Source organism: Bombina bombina, chromosome 2 (genome assembly GCF_027579735.1).
Source record: "Bombina bombina isolate aBomBom1 chromosome 2, aBomBom1.pri, whole genome shotgun sequence".
In the NCBI taxonomy this organism is placed as follows: Eukaryota; Metazoa; Chordata; class Amphibia; order Anura; family Bombinatoridae; genus Bombina; species Bombina bombina.
In genome coordinates, this window is record NC_069500.1 from 707,514,283 (window position 1) to 707,538,044 (window position 23,762).

General features: G+C 37.0%; 1 pseudogene; it reads right to left on the minus strand.

Annotated features, from left to right (window-relative positions):
- Positions 1-22,411: 22,411 nt before the first annotated feature.
- Positions 22,412-23,060, minus strand: LOC128647226 (prefoldin subunit 3-like; annotated as a pseudogene).
- Positions 23,061-23,762: the final 702 nt, after the last annotated feature.

Below are 23,762 nucleotides of genomic sequence, written 5' to 3' on the forward strand. Positions count from 1 at the left end.
GGGCAATATCTCAAACAGAATTACATAACATCAGATCCATCATTCAAACATAAATACAGTAGACAATAGTAGGAGCACGGTATTGACCCTAATGGAGCCCCATTTTATAACTCGATAGTAGGACAAACATGTGTCAACAAAGTAAAATAGATCCACTTATGGGACCTGGAAATTAGTACTTGTCTGAAGACAAAACTCACAGGGATAAAGATTCTCAATATTTAAACACTCTGGCGTCTTCAATATACTAGAGATCCACTCATGGGATCTGGTGGTAAGGGTCAATCTGAAGACATCTATAGAAATTCAAAGAGTCCTCATCATATGTTAGCTTGTTATTGTATATAGATTATAGGCAAACTTTGAGTGAAGTAAATAATCATACAAATAAAGTACAAAACAACACTATCAAAATTACTCTACTAAATGATATCAGTGATGTACCAGAACTGATCACAGTTGCCACTATAAGGATAGATTGACATTCATACTGAACATTAATAGGAACTTGAACATTAATGAAACTATAGTTCCAAAACTCTTTGATTAACCAAAATACAAAAAAGAAAGGAGAATTTCCTATATTGGGGCCCGAAGAGCCTTTTCACATGTATGCAGGGGAAAACATAGGTTTAGGACTTCGGACTGGGTAGAGACTGCTCAACTCTACCAGAAGAGAGTGCAGAGGAGAAGGTATTCGCCCCTACCGCACAAGAATGGTGGGGGGCGGGAGATAGTCCAGCAATAAGTTACTCTAACTTTGCTGGATAGGATACTCAACAGTTATATAAGTACTAATATTGTAGATAGGGTTGTAGAGAGGTTTCAGGTACAGCCAACAAAACAGTTACTCACATTTTTACATTACGTTAGATAAATAGCTGCTCCTAAAGAGCATAGACAGGAAGTAACCTCTTAAGAGCCATAAGATTCAGAACTCAGTGTATAATGCCACTTTAAGAGATCTACATACATATACACATACACACAGTTTTCTGGAGGAGCACATGGATAGTGTAACTAAATAGGTGTTTATCTCTTCGCATATTAGGAGGAGCTAGTATGATTCTATATACCTGGTCTCCCAATTATAGTCTCAAACAGCATTTCTAAAGCAGGCACTCACATTTTTATATTACATTAGATAAATAGCTGCTCCTAAAGAGCACAAACAGGGAGTAACCTCTTAAGAGCCACAAGATTCAGAACCCAGTGTATAATGACACTTGAGAGAATCTACATACAAATACATATACACTCAGTTTTCTGGAAGAACACATGAATAGTGAAAATAAATATTCAAATATTTTCGGTACAGAATTAGCAATGAACTAGTTTAAGCACATATTGTACATACACATATCCAACTTTTTCAAGCCTTCATAAAGTATCGTCTGACACATTGTGGGTAGTGATACTAGCGTACTGACAAGCAAATGTATGCAAGATATGCTGGCTGCAACAAGACATTACAGCTCTAAACCTAAGGCTTAACCTATCCCCTGCCTAAATCTCTTATGTGCAGGGGGGTAACAATAGTTCTGGTTATGTCTCTGGTGCTGAGGTTCCCCGTAGGGGGACAGCCGCTCATACTCCCCAGGTTGCAAGTCCAATGTAAGCAGCAGTCTTAAGGGGACAGTTGCATAGATCAAATAGCCGGCGCTAACAAGCGCAGCTACCCCAACAGTTTTTGCCATAAGTCTCTGAGGTTTCCCTTGATCCGACCATTTTGTGGACCTGAGATGCTCTGCTTGTTGATCAGACCCTGCCGTAGCTGAATCTCTGCCAGCCCTGTGTGTTAGGGAGATCGCCTTGTTGCTGGCTTGTCCCATGTGCGCTCCAGACTGACCGGTTGGCCGTTCGCCTCCTGCTACAACATTGTGGGGGAAAGCGATTGCTCCAGAATGGGAGACTGCTTCTGCAGAGCCACAACTCTCAACGTGTGCTCCTTCTGAGGAGTTGCAGTTCCTAATTATTGACTCTATGCGGCTCTCCAATCTGGCGTAATGATCCCTTAATAGATTCTCCAGAGCCTCCCATGTCACTCCAATTATACCTTCCATACTTGTTGCTCAGTGCTCGTATGCGATCTGCAGCGGAGTAGCATAGGAATGTAGCTGAAGAGTTCCCCTTTAGCCTCTGCAGGTGACCGCTTAACCCAGGTGGCGGGGAGGGCTGGGCATTAATCCCCAACACACAGGGCTCTGTTTTGTATCTTAGGTTCGCCAGATCTAGGTTTGCCTACTAGTTGGAATACCTTAATTTAGCTCCAGTGCTTATCTCTGGGTTATTTACGGCAACTAATCACTTCTGTAGTTGTGCTGTGTTAGCCGCATGGCTAGGCAAGATGGCGCCGGTCAGCCTGAGTGTTGCATTCACTCCTTTCCTCTGTATCGCTCCTCAGAGTTCCTCCTAAGTGCTGTCAGCTCCACACCCGATAGCAGCAAGTCTACAGTGCAAGCTCTAATCTAGTGCGGTTGCTGACATTAGGATTTTTGGTCATTTTTCACCTTTTTCCCTGTGTCAGTGTACGGAGCTCATCACTTACACCTCCATCTCTGTGTGCTGCGTAGCTCCGCCCCCCATAAATTATGTTTTTGATATAATGTTAGTCAATCTGTTCTCTCATAATTATTTAAAAAAAAAAATCTATAATACTAATAGATAATTATAACCTATTATTTATTCTGCTAGAAAGCTGATTATTAAAGGGATATGAAACCCAATTTAATTATTTCAAGGTTCAGAAAGAGCATGCAGTTTTAAATAACTTTCTAATTTAATTTTATTATCAATTTTTCTTAGTACTCTTTGTATCTTTTGTTGAAAATCAGGGACTTCAGATTAGGAGCCGGATCATTTTTTTGAGCACTATATGGCAGCAGTTTTGCAAGATTGTTATCCATTTGCAAGAGCACTAGATGGCAGCACTATCTCCTGCCATGTAGGGCACAGATGCCTACCTAGGTATCTCTTCAATACAGAATATCATGTGAATAAAGCTAATTTGAAAATAGAAATAAATTGGAAACTTTTTTAAAAAGTATGCTCTGTCTGAATCACAAAATAAAACGTGTGGGTCTTTAAGTTATTTTATCAAATATTTTAAAATAAATCAAAATTCCAGTGGGGTATACATTTAGTCTTGAGAACATCAATAGATCTGGTGCACACTGTGCAAATTTCTACATTAAATGACTCAAAGTAATGTGGTCCTTAAATCCAGAATTATGATGAGCTTTACTTGATAGATCAAATAAGTTCATAGTATATTTACCTCATTAGCTAAGTTCACCGAAATAAAAAGACAATTTTTTTTACTGGGTTTTCTAATTACAGCCCAGTAAAATTAATCAGAAATACCTGTTAAAATGCAACAGATACCTTTACATTGAGACCCTTCACCAAACGTATGCCAATCTATCCTGAGAATAAAACCAGCATACATATCGTTTTTTGTATTTTTTTTTATCTGTCTACTTCAACAGCCTCAACCTCTTGGAAAACGGTTTTGGAATATCTTGAATTTTTAGGACATTTTTTGTCATCTTTTTTTTTTTAATTTTACGATTTTGCTTATACTCAGTTCACCTTTTAATACTTAATGCCTGGTTTACATTTAAAAAAAAAAATAGGTCAGACCACACTTTGAAACTATTAAACACAATCATCTGAATGTCTATTTATGATTCCAACTAATTGGAAGTAAAGAAATATTATTTATAAAACTTAAGTGAAAATCTTGCATTATGCATTCATCATTAATAATAAATAAATCAGTTGGAAGGTTTTGCTTTGGTATCGGCACTACTGTATATAATTTGCTTCCATGTATGTTTGAGGAAACTTTTGTGAACCCCACAAAAGCCTTATTGTATTTCTGCATGTTTTACCAATAGGAAAATCCAGACGTTTGGATTATAACAGATATTTTATTTAGGCTTTAACAAACCCGAAAACTTGCACATCTAGGGCTAGATTACAAGTGGAGCACTATTTTGCACTCCCACTCGCGTGTTAACTGCACTAAATGGAGGCTTTTTGCACGTGTTGGGTTGACAACTTGACATGTGCAAAAAGTTGAACTTTGAATATTGTAACTGTGTTAACATATTCTCCCATAGTCTTCAAAGGAGCATGCAAACTGCAAAAACTAACACCCATACTTGCGCAGTAACCCAACTACGTTTATTCAAACCTGATATGAAATATGATTATTTCACATTCCAATGTTCTTCATATAGAAGAATATGTTCTATTTATCCTTAAATAAATATTTCTATACATATATCTGATGATTTTTTAGTAAAATATATATCTATACCTATATATCTATATGAATACATACATATATTTAAAGGGGCATTAAACCCAAAAAAAATCTTTCATGATTTAGACAGAGAATACAATTTTAAACAACATTCAAATTTACTTCTATTAGCTCATTTGCTTCATTCTTTAGATATCCTTTGTTGAAGGAATAGCAATTCACATGGGTCAGCCAATCACATGAGGCATCTATGTGCAGCCACCAATCAGCAGCTACTGAGCCTATCTAGATATGCTTTTCTTGAAAGAATATCAAGAGAATGAAGCAAATTATATAATAGAAGTAAATTAGAAAGTTGTTTAAAATTGTATTCTCTATCGGACTCAGGAAAGAAAAATTTGGGGTTTAATGTCCCTTTAAATATCTATTTAAAAATACTTAGAACATATTCCCCTATGTGAATAATATTGGAATGAGAAATATTTACAGTAATGTTTTTAGGTATTTGACTGCAAAGGGCTCCAATGCATATATATATATGTGTATGTTTATATGTATGTATATATATGTATGTAAATCGGATCGACAACAACGGAGCTATAGCTGCAGATACTTGCAGCGCGGTTGAGTGAGACCATGCTTTTACTTTCAGCACAATCCTCTCAACAGGTAACTCTGATATATATGCATGTTGTGGGAATTAAGCAACTTTGTGAGCTATATGGTATCAACATTTATTCAAGAGGGATATTGTGCAGCAAAGGAACTGTTGGGCCACTAACCCACATAGTGGGACTTCCATTTTCTGGGAACTGTCTAAGTACATTTTTGTAATGAGCCACAGTGTTTACTCAGCTCAGCATTCAATTGGCTGGTTTTGTGTATATGTATGTAAATACATATACACATATAAATATATTAATACATATGTACACACATGTATATCACAATCTAGCCCCTAAAGGGTTGTCATGTCATAGAAAAAAAGCAGCAACAAAAAATAGCTGAGTTGAATACAGTTTTTTCTAATGTATTGGCATGTGAGTCAAATAGTTTACAAATAAATTGTGTAAAAGTTTGTTTATCCTTAGACATAGATGCTTGTGAGGTTGCTGAGGGGCTTCATTATAAATTAGTTTGCCAATTGTTGTAAACAATCACTTGACTTGATTCATAAATGCTTGTTAGACTGCTGTTGGGCAGCGGGCTTCATTATTAAAGGAAAAAGGGGGGAGAGTCCCAACTAGTCCTTAGAAAGTTGCCTGTTACACTGTGAAACCCGGAAAAAACAGAAACAAACTTCCTTGCAAAACCCTCTGGAGTATATCAAGATATCTATAAAGTCTCTGCCTTCATTTAATATATTTATGTCCAATTGACACTTGTAAATTTCTCATCCAATATCCTTCTGTTAAAGTCTAATAACAGACTAATAACCCCAGCGTGTTACCTTATAAACAGTCAATCTAGGAGTAGACAGAATCCTTGTTTAATAGCTAAGTCAATAGATATACCAGCCCAGCAATTGTTAAAGCAAATTTCATAAGTGAACAGCCTCTTAGGTAAAAGTGACACTTGATGTTATGTTCATTCACAATATTTCCCAAATGCACATATTGTAATGAAATGGGTTAATGAACACACAAACAGCTTATCTCACCAGCTCGGTTAGCGTACTCTCCCAGGCTCCAGCCTGTCCACTATCGCGGAATGAGCGCTCCACAGGCAGATTTTTCTCCAGCTGTAATTACAATCCCGGTTACCATATGAGTATCCAATCGGGGCGATCCAGTGACGTGTTCAATGTGTCACTCACTCTGTTAAACCAATGGTTGTACGGGCAGTGGGTTGTTCAGTACGTCACTCCTCCTTTGTAACCAATGGCTGTTCAACAAAATGCTGTGCTCAGAATGCCATTTGCTGATTAGAAAAAAGCGGGCGGATCGGTAAAAGTAACAACACAGGATTCCGACTCCTAAAACACTCCGTTTTCTATCTGTTTGCGCTTATCACGAACGTGAAACCATAAGGTTATAAGCAGCGGGACTCCATTTCACACGCTTGGCCAGGGGTTCAGTGAAATTCTTATAGCGAAAAGGATATGTGTATTGATTATAGATATATCCGAGGAGATACACTTACTTTCTCCTCACAGAGGGTAGTTCCGGTCAGGCTTTGCAGTCGGTGCTGGCTTGTAGTGGTAGTTGAAAACCAAAAAAGAGAAAGAGCATGCCAGGCACCAAAATGTAAAAATAAAATTGCACTTTATTGGTATTCCATTAAAATATTTTTACAAAAAGAGATTGTGGGGCAATTCCCCAAAGAAAACAGACTAACGCGTTTCGGCTAGGAGAGCCGTACTCATAGTCCATAAAATAGTTAGTGGCACACAGGCTTAAATCCCCAGTGCTCAAATCTAATTGGTTGGTCATTTAATTGTAATTTAAAGGTATATCATTTCAAATGATTAGAACAGAGTATGCTTATTTATAGAGGTAATATTGTCAAACTAACCTTATAATAACATTAAATGACCAAATTGGGGAAGGAAATGATTCTTATAACAAAACTTTTCATAACAATTGTATTTTCACAATGATATACATGAGATCGAATTATGCCTTATATATGTAAATGATTTCCATAAGGTTGATGTGTGAAAATCAAAAAACAAACAAACAACAATCTAATGGAATCCACCAATTGAAGAGACATGTATATGACAGTACAAAATACATACTACACGTTGGATAAAAATATATCAAACCAATCTAACATCACATAATATATTCCTGATGACATATGATCTTCACGAGCCTATGACAAGTGCTAAACATGATAGTCACAAAAATTGAGTTTAACTTTAATATTTGTACATGAGCCTATGACTAGAGGAATTATCAATAAAGTGGATAGGCTAGATTTACTGCATTTTAATCAAAAAGGGGGGTCCCTAATGTTTAATTATATCTAATTAAGGAGTTTACTTAATTTCTATAGTGAGGTTATCTTCAATTCTTATTATTACACTAGAGCCTATGACTGGAGAAGTTCACAATGTTTAAGCTTGCTTTACTACTTACTTACATTTACAAAAGGAGGTAACCCCCGGATTTACATTAGTATTACATAGCTCCTGGCTAATCATTAGAGACTTCAATGGTTATAAATGAGCCTATGACTAGAGAGCATAAACAGGGATGGATTAACGAATACATTTACAAAAGAAAGGGGTTCCATGGCCTACATTAGTATTACACAACTGCTGGCTAATTGTTAACATCATCAGTTGCTATAAATTAGCCTATGACTAAAGAGCATAAACTATGATGGATTAACGGATACATATAAAGGCTTTTAGAATTTGGAATTCAAACTCCAGTCTTTGATTTAAAAAAAAAAAAAAAAAATTCAAATATCGAACTGTAAATACCAAATTATAAATTGGCCCTCGTTTCTCCAGCTCAGATTGATCATCCTAAGCTGGAATAAAGGTTCAGAATAGTATAAAAGTTCAATTCAGCAAATTTATGACCAGTAGTTAATAAAATCATATTCTGAATTCAGGCCCCTGGGTCTCTTGGTTTGGAGTCTAAAAATCCAATACATTTCTTGCCTTGACAAGACCGTAAAACGGTCTCCTCCTTTCTTTTGATGTTGAACTTTTTCGATTATCATCCATTTAAGTGAATGACAATCTTTGTCTTGTTTCTCTACAAAATGGGTAACCAATGTTGTACTGCTCTTTCCTATCCGTATTGTTGACAGATGCTCTCTTATTCTAGACCGGACGTCCCTAGTGGTTAATCCCACATACTGCAGATTACACAGTGTACACCACAAGAGATATATACAATATGTGGATCTACAGTTCACACATGAAGAAATGTCGAAGGATTCCCCTGTAACTGCAGAAGTAAAAGAAGTGCCCACTTGAACGTGTTCACACGCTTTACACTCCGAATATCCACATTTGTATGTTCCCTTGTGATGAAGCCAAGAGGAGGAGGAAGATGCTCCCATCTCTGAGCCTATTTTTTTCTTCAGTTGAGACGGAGATACAAGGTTACCTATAGTTTTATTCCTCCTATAGGAAAACCTGCATCCCCTCGCAACTGTTTCTGTGAGTGCATCATCAGCCACTAGAAGTTGGAAGTGGTTACGAATTATACCACAAATTTGCGTGTATTGGGCTGAATAATCAGTCACAAATGTTAATGTGTTGTCCCTAGCCTTAGGTGGAGTATACTTATCCCGTAGGAGATTCTCCCGTGTCATATGATCTACCTCTTTCCTGGCTCTTTTGATCACTTTCTTGTTGTAGCCACGTTGTTGTAAACGTTTTTCCAAGTCATCAGCATGAGTACTATAGCTATGAGGCATGGTACAATTTCGTTTAATACGAACAAACTGGCCTTTGGCCACCGAATAGGGCATATGTTTGGGATGACAGCTCTTCGCATGTAAGAGACTGTTCCCTGAGATGGGTTTTCTATATACCTGCGAACAGACCTTACCAGAAGGCCAACCTGTTAGTTCAAGATCCAGGTAATGTACCTGGGTCTTGTTGTACTCAAAAGTAAATTTTAGGTTAACTTCATTTGACTCCAGGTAATGGACATATTCTCGTGCCTCTTCCATATCTCCTCTCCATATGAATAGGAGATCATCTATGTAGCGAATATATAGTCTAATTTTCGATCTGAAGGGGTTCCTAGCCGCATAGACGTGGGACCGCTCCCACCAACCCATGAATAGGTTGGCGTAGGTGGGAGCAAACTTTGCTCCCATAGCGGTCCCACGTCTCTGCAGGTAGAATTCCCCCTCAAAACGAAAATAGTTGTGGGACAGTAGAAAATGAGTGACATCTAGAACAAATGTACTGAATGAGTCACTGTGGGTTGTTTCTTCTTTCAAAAAATATGCCACTGCTTTCATGCCCCATTCATGGGGTATCGTGGAGTATAGTGAAACAACATCCACAGAGAGCCAACTGAATTCCTGTTCCCAAGATACATTTTCTACCAAATTTAACACATGCTTGGAGTCTCTAGCATAGCTAGGAAGGGATTTGACCAGAGGCTGGAGGACTCCATCGAGCCACTCAGAGAGATGTTCCAGCATAGACCCTATGCCATTCACTATGGGTCTACCCTGGACATTAACCAGCGACTTGTGCACCTTCGGGAGGTGATGGAATAGGGGGATGACAGGATGTTCTACAAAAAGATATTTAGAAGTCTTCTCATCCAACAGACCATCCTCCACTGCTCCATCCAGAAGGTGCACAAGTTCCCTCTGAAATCCATTAGTGGGGTCCCTTCTCAGATGCTCATAGTTCTCCACATTCTCCAACTGTCTGAGGGCTTCTTTGATGTAATCTGATCTATTAAGGAGGACCACTGAGCCCCCCTTGTCGGCCTGTTTGATGACCACCTCTGTATTTTCTTCAAGGGACTTGAGAGCTTTTCTCTCATTTAATGACATATTTCTTACAGGACTGTCATGAGACAGCGTGAGACTTCGCAGGTCTCTTTCAACTCTCTTATAGAAAGTTTCAATGATGTTACCTCTACTCTGGATGGGATAGAAGGTAGAGGGGTTCCTATACCTTTTAACCCTTTCAGGGTTCAACTCCACAGATCCTGGTATGCCCTCTTTTTCTAACTCACCCAGAGTAATGAGGTCACAAGTCTCCAAAAAGTCAAGTTCCTGTTGGACGCCCCTTTGGTTTGTAGTATCAAGGGTAGTCACTATCTCTTGGTCTGAGTCTGCACCTGAAAAATGTTTACGTAAAGTTAAATTACGGATAAATCTATTCAAATCCAACATTGTCTTGAACAGATTAAAATTGACTGTTGGCACAAACCCCAGACCAAGTGACAGTACCCTCTCCTCATACACAGTTAGAATGTGGTTAGATAAATTTATGACGGTATGTACTTGGACGGGGCTCTCGTCTGGCGAGATGGATATCTCCCTTGTTGTGGTCCTTGTATTGTTGTACCCCCCCCTTCTCGGGGGTGGTGGCCCACCTGAAAAACCTGCTCTAGCTGTACTAGTTCTTCATCCCTGTTTTGGACAGTATTAGTGACAGGCTGTACAGGGGGATAGGAGTACTCTGATGTAGGTTGGTACCTCCTATAATGGCCTGACTGGCCCCTAGAACGTGATGAATTGTATATCATCCTACCTCTCCCTGGTCCTGCCCTGCTGCTGCTCCTATTCTGTTGGTACACATGACCCCCACTTCTATTGAATTCTGTATTCATATTCACTAACTCTTGTGAAAAATTACCATCCTCATTTTCTGATTGTGTGCTTTCCCCACCAGAATCTGCCTCACTTTCTGAAAATGTAACAGTTCTTCTACCTCTGGATCTCCTTCCTCTATTCCGTCTGCCTCCTCTTGAGAAATTCTGAGATCTCCTAAATTGGGACCTTTGACTTTTACTCCAAATATATACTTTGTTACTGTCATAATCTGCTTTGTCCCTAATGAATTTGGTATGTTTGATGTTAACTATTTCACTTTTTACTTCTAGTATTGTACGCTGCAACACCCTATCAAAATTAGGGTAATCTACTGTTCTAGAGTAGAAATTTAGAAGTGACTGTACTTCCACTATCTCTAATCTTGTGGATGATAGTAAACCAGTTTTATAAGAAATCAATAATTTCATTAATCTAAAAGAACAATCATTAAGTACAGTATTCCATAATTCAATGAACTCTGAGTCCTCTGTATCAAAGGTGGGGAATTTGTTGACCCTTAGTCCCCTTGGTATCATGTTTAGGGCCACATATTTCTCCAGAGTCCATATGTCCCATTTCAATTTCTTCTCTCTGATTAGCAAGCGTTCCATTTCATCAAATAACATAGGCAAATCAAAGTTTTTTCTATCTTGTGAAAATATCTGATCAATTTCCTTATTATCCACATCTCTTTCATCAACTTTCTTTAAAGAATAGAATCCCATTACTGCTTCATCTTGTATTTCCTGCATATTGACAGGGCTAGTTGGTACGAGTAGCTTACCACCTGCTACCCAAATTTTCAAACAATTTTCCCGTCCAAGTACATACCGTCATAAATTTATCTAACCACATTCTAACTGTGTATGAGGAGAGGGTACTGTCACTTGGTCTGGGGTTTGTGCCAACAGTCAATTTTAATCTGTTCAAGACAATGTTGGATTTGAATAGATTTATCCGTAATTTAACTTTACGTAAACATTTTTCAGGTGCAGACTCAGACCAAGAGATAGTGACTACCCTTGATACTACAAACCAAAGGGGCGTCCAACAGGAACTTGACTTTTTGGAGACTTGTGACCTCATTACTCTGGGTGAGTTAGAAAAAGAGGGCATACCAGGATCTGTGGAGTTGAACCCTGAAAGGGTTAAAAGGTATAGGAACCCCTCTACCTTCTATCCCATCCAGAGTAGAGGTAACATCATTGAAACTTTCTATAAGAGAGTTGAAAGAGACCTGCGAAGTCTCACGCTGTCTCATGACAGTCCTGTAAGAAATATGTCATTAAATGAGAGAAAAGCTCTCAAGTCCCTTGAAGAAAATACAGAGGTGGTCATCAAACAGGCCGACAAGGGGGGCTCAGTGGTCCTCCTTAATAGATCAGATTACATCAAAGAAGCCCTCAGACAGTTGGAGAATGTGGAGAACTATGAGCATCTGAGAAGGGACCCCACTAATGGATTTCAGAGGGAACTTGTGCACCTTCTGGATGGAGCAGTGGAGGATGGTCTGTTGGATGAGAAGACTTCTAAATATCTTTTTGTAGAACATCCTGTCATCTCCCTATTCCATCACCTCCCGAAGGTGCACAAGTCGCTGGTTAATGTCCAGGGTAGACCCATAGTGAATGGCATAGGGTCTATGCTGGAACATCTCTCTGAGTGGCTCGATGGAGTCCTCCAGCCTCTGGTCAAATCCCTTCCTAGCTATGCTAGAGACTCCAAGCATGTGTTAAATTTGGTAGAAAATGTATCTTGGGAACAGGAATTCAGTTGGCTCTCTGTGGATGTTGTTTCACTATACTCCACGATACCCCATGAATGGGGCATGAAAGCAGTGGCATATTTTTTGAAAGAAGAAACAACCCACAGTGACTCATTCAGTACATTTGTTCTAGATGTCACTCATTTTCTACTGTCCCACAACTATTTTCGTTTTGAGGGGGAATTCTACCTGCAGAGACGTGGGACCGCTATGGGAGCAAAGTTTGCTCCCACCTACGCCAACCTATTCATGGGTTGGTGGGAGCGGTCCCACGTCTATGCGGCTAGGAACCCCTTCAGATCGAAAATTAGACTATATATTCGCTACATAGATGATCTCCTATTCATATGGAGAGGAGATATGGAAGAGGCACGAGAATATGTCCATTACCTGGAGTCAAATGAAGTTAACCTAAAATTTACTTTTGAGTACAACAAGACCCAGGTACATTACCTGGATCTTGAACTAACAGGTTGGCCTTCTGGTAAGGTCTGTTCGCAGGTATATAGAAAACCCATCTCAGGGAACAGTCTCTTACATGCGAAGAGCTGTCATCCCAAACATATGCCCTATTCGGTGGCCAAAGGCCAGTTTGTTCGTATTAAACGAAATTGTACCATGCCTCATAGCTATAGTACTCATGCTGATGACTTGGAAAAACGTTTACAACAACGTGGCTACAACAAGAAAGTGATCAAAAGAGCCAGGAAAGAGGTAGATCATATGACACGGGAGAATCTCCTACGGGATAAGTATACTCCACCTAAGGCTAGGGACAACACATTAACATTTGTGACTGATTATTCAGCCCAATACACGCAAATTTGTGGTATAATTCGTAACCACTTCCAACTTCTAGTGGCTGATGATGCACTCACAGAAACAGTTGCGAGGGGATGCAGGTTTTCCTATAGGAGGAATAAAACTATAGGTAACCTTGTATCTCCGTCTCAACTGAAGAAAAAAATAGGCTCAGAGATGGGAGCATCTTCCTCCTCCTCTTGGCTTCATCACAAGGGAACATACAAATGTGGATATTCGGAGTGTAAAGCGTGTGAACACGTTCAAGTGGGCACTTCTTTTACTTCTGCAGTTACAGGGGAATCCGACATTTCTTCATGTGTGAACTGTAGATCCACATATTGTATATATCTCTTGTGGTGTACACTGTGTAATCTGCAGTATGTGGGATTAACCACTAGGGACGTCCGGTCTAGAATAAGAGAGCATCTGTCAACAATACGGATAGGAAAGAGCAGTACAACATTGGTTACCCATTTTGTAGAGAAACATGACAAAGATTGTCATTCACTTAAATGGATGATAATCGAAAAAGTTCAACATCAAAAGAAAGGAGGAGACCGTTTTACGGTCTTGTCAAGGCAAGAAATGTATTGGATTTTTAGACTCCAAACCAAGAGACCCAGGGGCCTGAATTCAGAATATGATTTTATTAACTACTGGTCATAAATTTGCTGAATTGAACTTTTATACTATTCTGAACCTTTATTCCAGCTTAGGATGATCAATCTGAGCTGGAGAAACGAGGGCCAATTTATAATTTGGTATTTACAGTTCGATATTTGAATTTTTTTTTTTTTTAAAAAATCAAAGACTGGAGTTTGAATTCCAAATTCTAAAAGCCTTTATATGTATCCGTTAATCCATCATAGTTTATGCTCTTTAGTCATAGGCTAATTTATAGCAACTGATGATGTTAACAATTAGCCAGCAGTTGTGTAATACTAATGTAGGCCATGGAACCCCTTTCTTTTGTAAATGTATTCGTTAATCCATCCCTGTTTATGCTCTCTAGTCATAGGCTCATTTATAACCATTGAAGTCTCTAATGATTAGCCAGGAGCTATGTAATACTAATGTAAATCCGGGGGTTACCTCCTTTTTTAAATGTAAGTAAGTAGTAAAGCAAGCTTAAACATTGTGAACTTCTCCAGTCATAGGCTCTAGTGTAATAATAAGTATTGAAGATAACCTCACTATAGAAATTAAGTAAACTCCTTAATTAGATATAATTAAACATTAGGGACCCCCCTTTTTGATTAAAATGCAGTAAATCTAGCCTATCCACTTTATTGTTAATTCCTCTAGTCATAGGCTCATGTACAAATATTAAAGTTAAACTCAATTTTTGTGACTATCATGTTTAGCACTTGTCATAGGCTCGTGAAGATCATATGTCATCAGGAATATATTATGTGATGTTAGATTGGTTTGATATATTTTTATCCAACGTGTAGTATGTATTTTGTACTGTCATATACATGTCTCTTCAATTGGTGGATTCCATTAGATTGTTGTTTGTTTGTTTTTTGATTTTCACACATCAACCTTATGGAAACCATTTAACATATATAAGGCATAATTCGATCTCATGTATATCATTGTGAAAATACAATTGTTATGAAAAGTTTTGTTATAAGAATCATTTCCTTCCCCAATTTGGTCATTTAATGTTATTATAAGGTTAGTTTGACAATATTACCTCTATAAATAAGCATACTCTGTTCTAATCATTTGAAATGATATACCTTTAAATTACAATTAAATGACCAACCAATTAGATTTGAGCACTGGGGATTTAAGCCTGTGTGCCACTAACTATTTTATGGACTATGAGTACGGCTCTCCTAGCCGAAACGCGTTAGTCTGTTTTCTTTGGGGAATTGCCCCACAATCTCTTTTTGTAAAAATATTTTAATGGAATACCAATAAAGTGCAATTTTATTTTTACATTTTGGTGCCTGGCATGCTCTTTCTCTTTTTTGGTTTTCATTATTAAAGGGACAGTATACTGTAAAATAGTTTTTCCCTTAATGTGTTTACAATTGTTTTTTTTACCAACTGCGTAAAAAACTGAGTAAAAAATGTATGAAAATTAGCATTTTAAGGTTTATTTCTGTAAATTAAAGCTCTGATTTTGTGTTTTGAAGCCACAGCCTAATAAAATAGGTTGTGCTTGTAGGTATAATCAGATCTCATTACTGTATCACATTGTGCACATATACCTGCTTCTTTATCTTATATCTGTCCTTAAAACAATCACCAATACTTTGAGAGAACAATGGAAAATCAACATTTTATTACCTTATCTCTGCTTTATCACACTGGGAGTGTAATTTCTTCTGCTGGCTGTGTTTACAAAGCTTATCTATAGCTGGTACGCGCGGCCACAAACTTTCAGAATAGGTGGGGATACCACATGCTAAATTAACAATTTCGAATGCCAATATAAGGGTAAAGGAGCTACTTGTAAACAATTTAAAACACTCCAGCAGGTAAAGTGGATCATTGGGAACAAATTAAAGGGGAGAAAATTTTTGAGTAAACTGTCCCTTTAAAATTAGATCAATTGTGATGTGCCAACAAATCCCCCCCCAAGATGTTAGTTTCATAAACTGTTTTTATTTAATCCTGGTCATTTTCTTATAAAAATGTAATATCACATTACTGATAAGAAGTTTTGATAAATAATGTAATTTTGCAGCTAATATTCACCCTGTTTTGACAGCAACTGGTCTTCACATGATTGTTTCAGTAATGAAAAAAAAAAAGTATAAGGCCATGAATATTGAAAAGAAAATATGTTTTAAGCTGATTTAAGGTTAATAGAAATTACATTTTTACGGTCTTAGAAGGAAATGTAGTATTTCTGGATTCCTCATGTCATTGTTATTGTGTTTTGGTCTAATCATATCTGTCACAGTCTGGCAGGGTCTGGGATAAATCATGAAGGCACTGCCTTGAAATTCTTATGAAAGGTTCAGATGATCTGATGAACCGTTTAACAGAATAACTTGCCTTTAAAATGTCGAAATGTCACATAAAAGTTAATTACAACAACCGTAACCCAAATCAATCTAGTCACCAAGCCCACAGGGTGATGTTTCCTTATAACAGGAAGAACAAACATTAGTCCTCCATTTTTTATTTTTTCACCCAAATATTGTACCTGCACAGATAATAATGGTTTGTATGACAAAAGCTGAGTTATTGCTGAAAGGATAAATGCCATTGCCAGCTCTCTGATGCAATTTTTGAATGTTAGGGGACATGGCAAGAATGCCATGTGTACAGATGTTGCTTAAAGAGACAGTAAAGTCATAATTAGACATTGATGATTTAGACAGAGCATACAATTTTAAACAACTTTCCAATGTATTTCTATTATTTAATTTGCTTCCTTCTCTTGTTATTTTTGCTTGAAAGGTTTATCTAGGAAAGCTCAGGAGTAGCAAAGAACCTAAGTTCTAGCTGCTGATTGGTGGCTGCATATATAACCGATTGTCATTGGCTCACCCATGTATTCAGTTAGCAACCAGTAGTACATTGTTGCTCTTTCAACAAATGATACCAAGAGAATTAAACAAATTAGATAATAAAAGTAAACTGGAAAGTTGTTTAAAATTGTATGTTCTACTTAAGTCATGAAAGAAAAATTGTGGATTTTGTGTCCCTTAAAAGAGTAATTATTTTTTTACTAGAATTAATTATGTTAAAGGGGCACTTAAAAAAAAACTTGATGATTCAAATAGGGCATGTCATTTTAAACAACTTTCTAATTTACTTTTATCACCAGTTTTGCTTTGTTCTCTTGGTATTCTTAGTCGAAAGCTAAACCTAAGAGGTTTATATGCTAATTTCTTAGACCTTGAAGGCTGCCTCTATATTTGACAGTTTTTCACCACTAGAGGCCATTAGTTCATTTGTTTCATATAGATAACATTGAGCTCATGCACGTGAATTTACCGAGGAGTGAGAACTGATTGGCTAAAATGCAAGCCTGTCAAAAGAACTGAAATAAGGGGGCAGTTTGCAGAGGTTTAGATACAAGGTAATCACAGAGGTAAAATGTGTATTATTATATCTGTGTTGGTTATGTAAAACTGGGGAATGGGTAATTAAGGGATTATCTATCTTTTAAAACAACAAAAAATCTGGTGTTGACTGTCCCTTTAATTCCAAGGTGTTTTATACCCCTTTTACTAAAAGACATTTAGAACACAGCTTTTAAAGGGCCACTACACCCAAAATCTTTCTTTCATGATTCAGATAGAGAATAGAAAATTAAACAACATTACAATTTACTTCCATTATTTATTTTGCTTCATTTTTTAAATATCCTTAGTTGAAGAAAAAGCAATGCACATGGTGAGCCAATCACACGAGGCTTCTATGTGCAGCAACCAATCAGCAGCTAGTGAGCATATCTAGATAAGCTTTTCATCAAAGAATATCAAGAGAATAAAACAAATTAGATAATATAAGTAAATTAGAAAGATGTTTAAAATTGTATTCTCTTTCTAAATCATAAAAGAAAAAATGTGGGTGGCATGTCCCTTTAACCCTCATGGGTGGAATGCACTTTCTAAAAATCAACAATGCATAACTGAGGTTTAACTTGTATTTTCTTTTTTCAAATAAAAGAGAGATTAGCAAATAAAGATAAATGTATTACTTTCCTTGGCTTTTTCTTTTCCAACTGCTAATTTTTTTGTACTTCTGTTTATATATATCCCAACCAAAACAAAAATAAATATGTATGTTTTATTAGGAGAAGTAAACACAATTTTGCAACTAATTAGTTTTCTCTTTGCAGTAATCCAACAAAATCCCACTTTAGTCTCTGTGCTTCCATTAATGCTAAATTTGCTGCACAGTGATTTTTTCTTTTTGTTTATTTTTCTGGCTTTTCAAATTTGTTCACTGAGCTCTTAATGGATCAACACACAAAGAGTAAACAATGTATTCTAATCTTTTTCAATATCTCCTACTACAAATATATTTGAACCAGTTTTTCCTCATAATAAAGAGAAACTGGTCACAATTTTGTGTATTTTCATGTACCCCGTTGCATTTGGATAATGGGCTGCCCAACTAAAAGTTGGGCAGACATGATTTGCTACTATAAGTCATGTCTGCTGGCCCTCACTGCAAGCAGACAGCAGACGCTGTCCGCATTGCACAAACTGTTGCTGCCGCTAGCATGGGTTGTCAATCATCTTGTAGTTGGTCTGCCAAATCATTATTCTGAAATTAAAAACACATGCACGAACACACACAAACACATACATACATATACATGCACACAAACACATACATATACATACACACACACACAGACATATACATACATATACATGCACACAAACACATACATACATATACATGCACACAAACACATACATATACATACACACACACACAGACATATACATACATATACATGCACACAAACACATACATACATATACATGCACACAAACACATACATATACATACACACACATACAAACACATACATACATATACATGCACACAAACACATACATATACATACACACACACACAAACACATACATACATATACATGCACACAAACACATACATATACATACACACACACAGACATATACATACATATACATGCACACAAACACATACATATACATACACACACACAGACATATACATACATATACATTCACACAAACACATACATATACATACACACACACAGACATATACATACATATACATGCACACAAACACATACATATACATACACACACACAGACATATACATACATATACATGCACACAAACACATACATATACATACACACACATACAAACACATACATACATATACATGCACACAAACACATACATATACATACACACACACACAAACACATACATACATATACATGCACACAAACACATACATATACATACACACACACAGACATATACATACATATACATGCACACAAACACATACATATACATACACACACACAGACATATACATACATATACATGCACACAAACACATACATATACATACACACACACACAGACATATACATACATATACATGCACACAAACACATACATATACATACACACACACAGACATATACATACATATACATGCACACAAACACATACATATACATACACACACACACAGACATATACATACATATACATGCACACAAACACATACATATACATACACACACACACAAACACATACATACATATACATGCACACAAACACATACATATACATACACACACACACAGACATATACATACATATACATGCACACAAACACATACATATACATACACACACACACAAACACATACATACATATACATGCACACAAACACATACATATACATACACACACACACAGACATATACATACATATACATGCACACAAACACATACATATACATACACACACACACAGACATATACATACATATACATACACACACACACAGACATATACATACATATACATGCACACAAACACATACATATACATACACACACACACAAACACATACATACATATACATGCACACAAACACATACATATACATACACACACACACAGACATATACATACACACACACAAACACCAATACGTATACACAAACACACATATATGTGTTTTAAGGCTACAAAGGGGTGTGATTTATATTAAAAATTCTTACGAGTGTTCTATGTCAATTCAAATGACATAAGGGATTAAATGCCCTATTGTCTTGCAGTGACCTAACTAAAAAAACTGATATCCAAAACATTTTAATAGCAATAATACGCTAAACACAAAGATGGTTTTAAATCCCCAAAGGCTCTGTTTTATTGAAACAGGCATAAAAACATATGGCAAATCTTGCAAACATGAGGCTAGCAAATTAGAAATTTGGCAATCAGGTCCTAAATTAACCCCTGCATAGATGGTCATAGCCCAGACCTGCTGACTGAGCAGAGCCCGGCAGCAACACCCTGAGCCATGGACCCTGAGCCTCTTGTGTTTGGCTGACAGTCTGGGTTCCACTCAGTTGGAAAAGTTAAAAGTAATCCCTATGAATCTGAAATTTCCTAAGTATTCACAGCCAACTGTAAAGAGACTTTAAGCAGCCAGTCAGGATACTTGTCTCAGGACAAGCTAGGGAGTATAGCATGCCTCAAACTAAAATAGCAACCTAATGGAAGCCATCACCTGATTGACAGGATATTCTTTAGGATGAGCAGCAGGAAAAAAGAGGCAGAACCTACTGCTGTAGGAACTTCCTTACTGCCCTACTGTTACACATCAACAAAGTTGCAAATGACCTGTACTGCTAATCCTAAGGACCGTAACCCTAAATAGCCTTCTAGGGCCTTAAACTATCATTTACAATTGCTTGTGATTCTAAAATGGCTGAATAGATCTGTCAGATTACCTGAATCTGCACTGCAGTGCTTTATTGCTGATATGATATAATATCCATTTACTCTGTGATTTTACAGAAGCATTTTTCAATTGATCAAAATAACTTTAATTTAATATTATATGAAAATAAAATTAAATGTTATGTCGATCTCAGTAAAAAACAACATTTTACTAGATAGAGAGCCTAGTACAGTATTTAAGTTAATTATTAAATGAAGAAAAAGAGGGTATGCAACCAAATAACAATCCTCTATTTATGGAATGTAGACATTTGAGATTTAGCAGATCTGAATGGTATTTTAAAATTATTTTTGATGCATAATCTATGCAGAAAAAAAATCTGGAATGTCATTTGCATACAGAGCTCACAAGTGGACACATTACAATATGAAATGTCATTATTAATTGAAATCTAAGATAGCTTTTGGTAATAGTGCATTGGGATGTTACTTTGCTATCAACCAAAATGTAGGAGACAGGAGGATTTTCAGAGGAGCGTGATGAAGCATTTGGCAGTTTTTCGCAGCTAGAGGGCGTAATTTCATGTGTTTCATATAGATAACACTGTGACCACACCCTGGATTTACAAGTGAGAGGGCACTGATTGGCTAAATACATGTCTGACAAAATAACTGAAATAAGGGGGCAGTCTGCAAAGGTAACACAGAGGTAAAAAGTATATTAATATAACAATGTTTTTTATGCAAAACATGTGAATGGGTAATAAAGGGATTATCTATCTAAACAATAACAATTCTGGAGTAGACAGTCCCTTTAACAAGATATTTTATTTATCACAGGAAGAAGAGAGGGAATTAAGTTAAGAGTAAATAATAGTCTATATTGAAAGCAATGAATGAATTACAATGTTACCATTTAAAAAATATATATCTTAGCGAAAACTGCAATATTCACTAACAATTTAGTTACACTTTCAAAATATTCAGGAAACTCAGGCCAACACAGCCATTTTGAGCAAAAAGAAAAAGAAACTGAAAGCCAGTATCCTGCATATTTTACAAATGCATATATAGGGGCCTATCTATCAAGCTCCGAAAGGAGCTTGACGGCCCGTGTTTCTGGCGAGTCTTCAGACTCGCCAGAAACAGCAGTTATGAAGCAGCGGTCACAAAGACCGCTGCTCCATAACCTGTCCGCCTGCTCTGAGCCGGATCGAGTACGATCGGGTTGATTGACACCTCCCTGCTGGCGGCTTATTGGCCGCGAGTCTGCAGGGGGCGGCGTTGCACCAGCAGCTCTTGTGAGCTGCTGGTGCAATGCTGAATACGGAGAGCGTATTGCTCTCCTCATTCAGTGAGCTCTGGCGGACCTGATCCACACTGTTGGATCAGGTCCGCCAGACTTTGTTAAATAGAGGCCATAGTGCTGTGATTGAGTAAAGCAGTATTAAAAAAAACAAAAAAAAAGTGAAAGTGATTTTGCTATTAGGTGAATTTCTAAATTGCAATCTTGCATCTGTATAGTAAAGTTTTTTTTTATTGTGCAGGTTATTTAGCAGTTTGAAAATAATTTAAGACATTAGGAATAAAGGTTAAAGCTACTTAAAAACAAACATTTTAAAACAGAAGACTCAAGTGGCTTCATCAGTACCTTGATGATCAAAATGAAGTTTGTATAAGTGCACATCAGCTTCTGCTAAAATAAATGTCTAAAACTGCATCTGTTCTGTTGACCTTTTGCCTATATTCATCCAGTGGTATTTGAAGTGCCTTTTTCCTTTCAATGAATTAATCCATATACATGAAAGCATGCATGAAGTCAGAGTCTATAGATAAATAAAATGGAGCCCAATTTTAATTAGCATTGCACTATAGAAGTGACCAATTTCGTATCCCAATGCTTATTGGATTGGTTGTGTAAAAAACACGTTTTGGGAAGAAGTTACATGTAAAAATGATGGAGCTACGATTTGCTTTTGAAGGTTCGTTCTTGTTTCTTTTTTTTTAACATCCCAATTATAAACTCTAGCCATATTGACTTCTGTAATAGTAAACTGGTCCTGAAGAAAGTCAAGATCTTCCTCCGTTGATTCAAGATTTCTTGTAGCAGTTGATAAGTTATTTTCTAACAATACTTGTGCTTCATCAATATCATGTTCAAGCATCACATTGGCTCCCAATCACAAGCACACTTTATCTGTAGGTGGTACACATGCTTTACAATAAAGATTGTTGGCCAATAAATTAAGAGTCTCCATCGGTCTCCATTGGTTCAGTTGAATCCTTTTTCTTCTGCATGTGCTTTAGAATTTCCACTGTCTGCTTTAGTTCAGGAATCTGATCTTTTAGCCTTCTTTTCTTTTGAGAGAGATTAAGTTCCATACATTTATATTTCTGATACTGCTCATTAAGTTTCCAAAGTACTGCTTCACCGGTTTCATGTCAAGGTTTCTTTATAAAAGTATCTACATCTTCCACAAACACCGCTTCGAGAATGCTGACATGCCGGTTGACATAATCGGTGCTTCCATTCTCACTGGCCACCGCCATCTTGGAAGCCTCCTCTTAGCTTCTATAAGGAATGTTTATTGTTATCTGCAACTAATAAGCTAAGTCATTTTTGTTTGTCAATATACTTTTTAAAAAGCAAAGAATGTGGCTTTAATACAAAAATATGCAAAAATATTAATGACAATATAAAAATATAAATAATTTCTCAAAAGGCCGAAACATAAGCAATGAATTTATTTCAGTGTTCTTTACCAAAATTATTTATCACTCCAGCTCGAGCATTAACTTCGCTAGACAGAGTTTTTTTGCTTGTGTCAGGTTGCACAAGTTGAAAGTAAAAAGTTTTCACACGAGTGTTAAACAGATGCATGCAAAAAGCCAAATGTAGAATATCACAAAAAGCGTTAATATATTCCCTCATAGGGGCCGATATATCAAGCTCCGTATGAAGCTTGATGCTCCTTGTTTCCAGCGAGCCTTCAGGCTCGCCAAAAACAGAAGTTATGAAGCAGCGGTCGAAAACGATCGGGTTGATTGACACCCCCCTGCTAGCGTCCGACTGGCCGCGAATCTGCAGGGGGTGGCATTGCACTGGTGCAATGATAAATGCTGACAGCGTATGCTATCGGCATTTATCGATGTATGGCGGACATGATACGCTTCATCGTATCATGTCCACTTGCACATTAATAAATATACCCTTTAGACTTCAATGGAGCAAGAAAAGTTTGAAAAAACTTA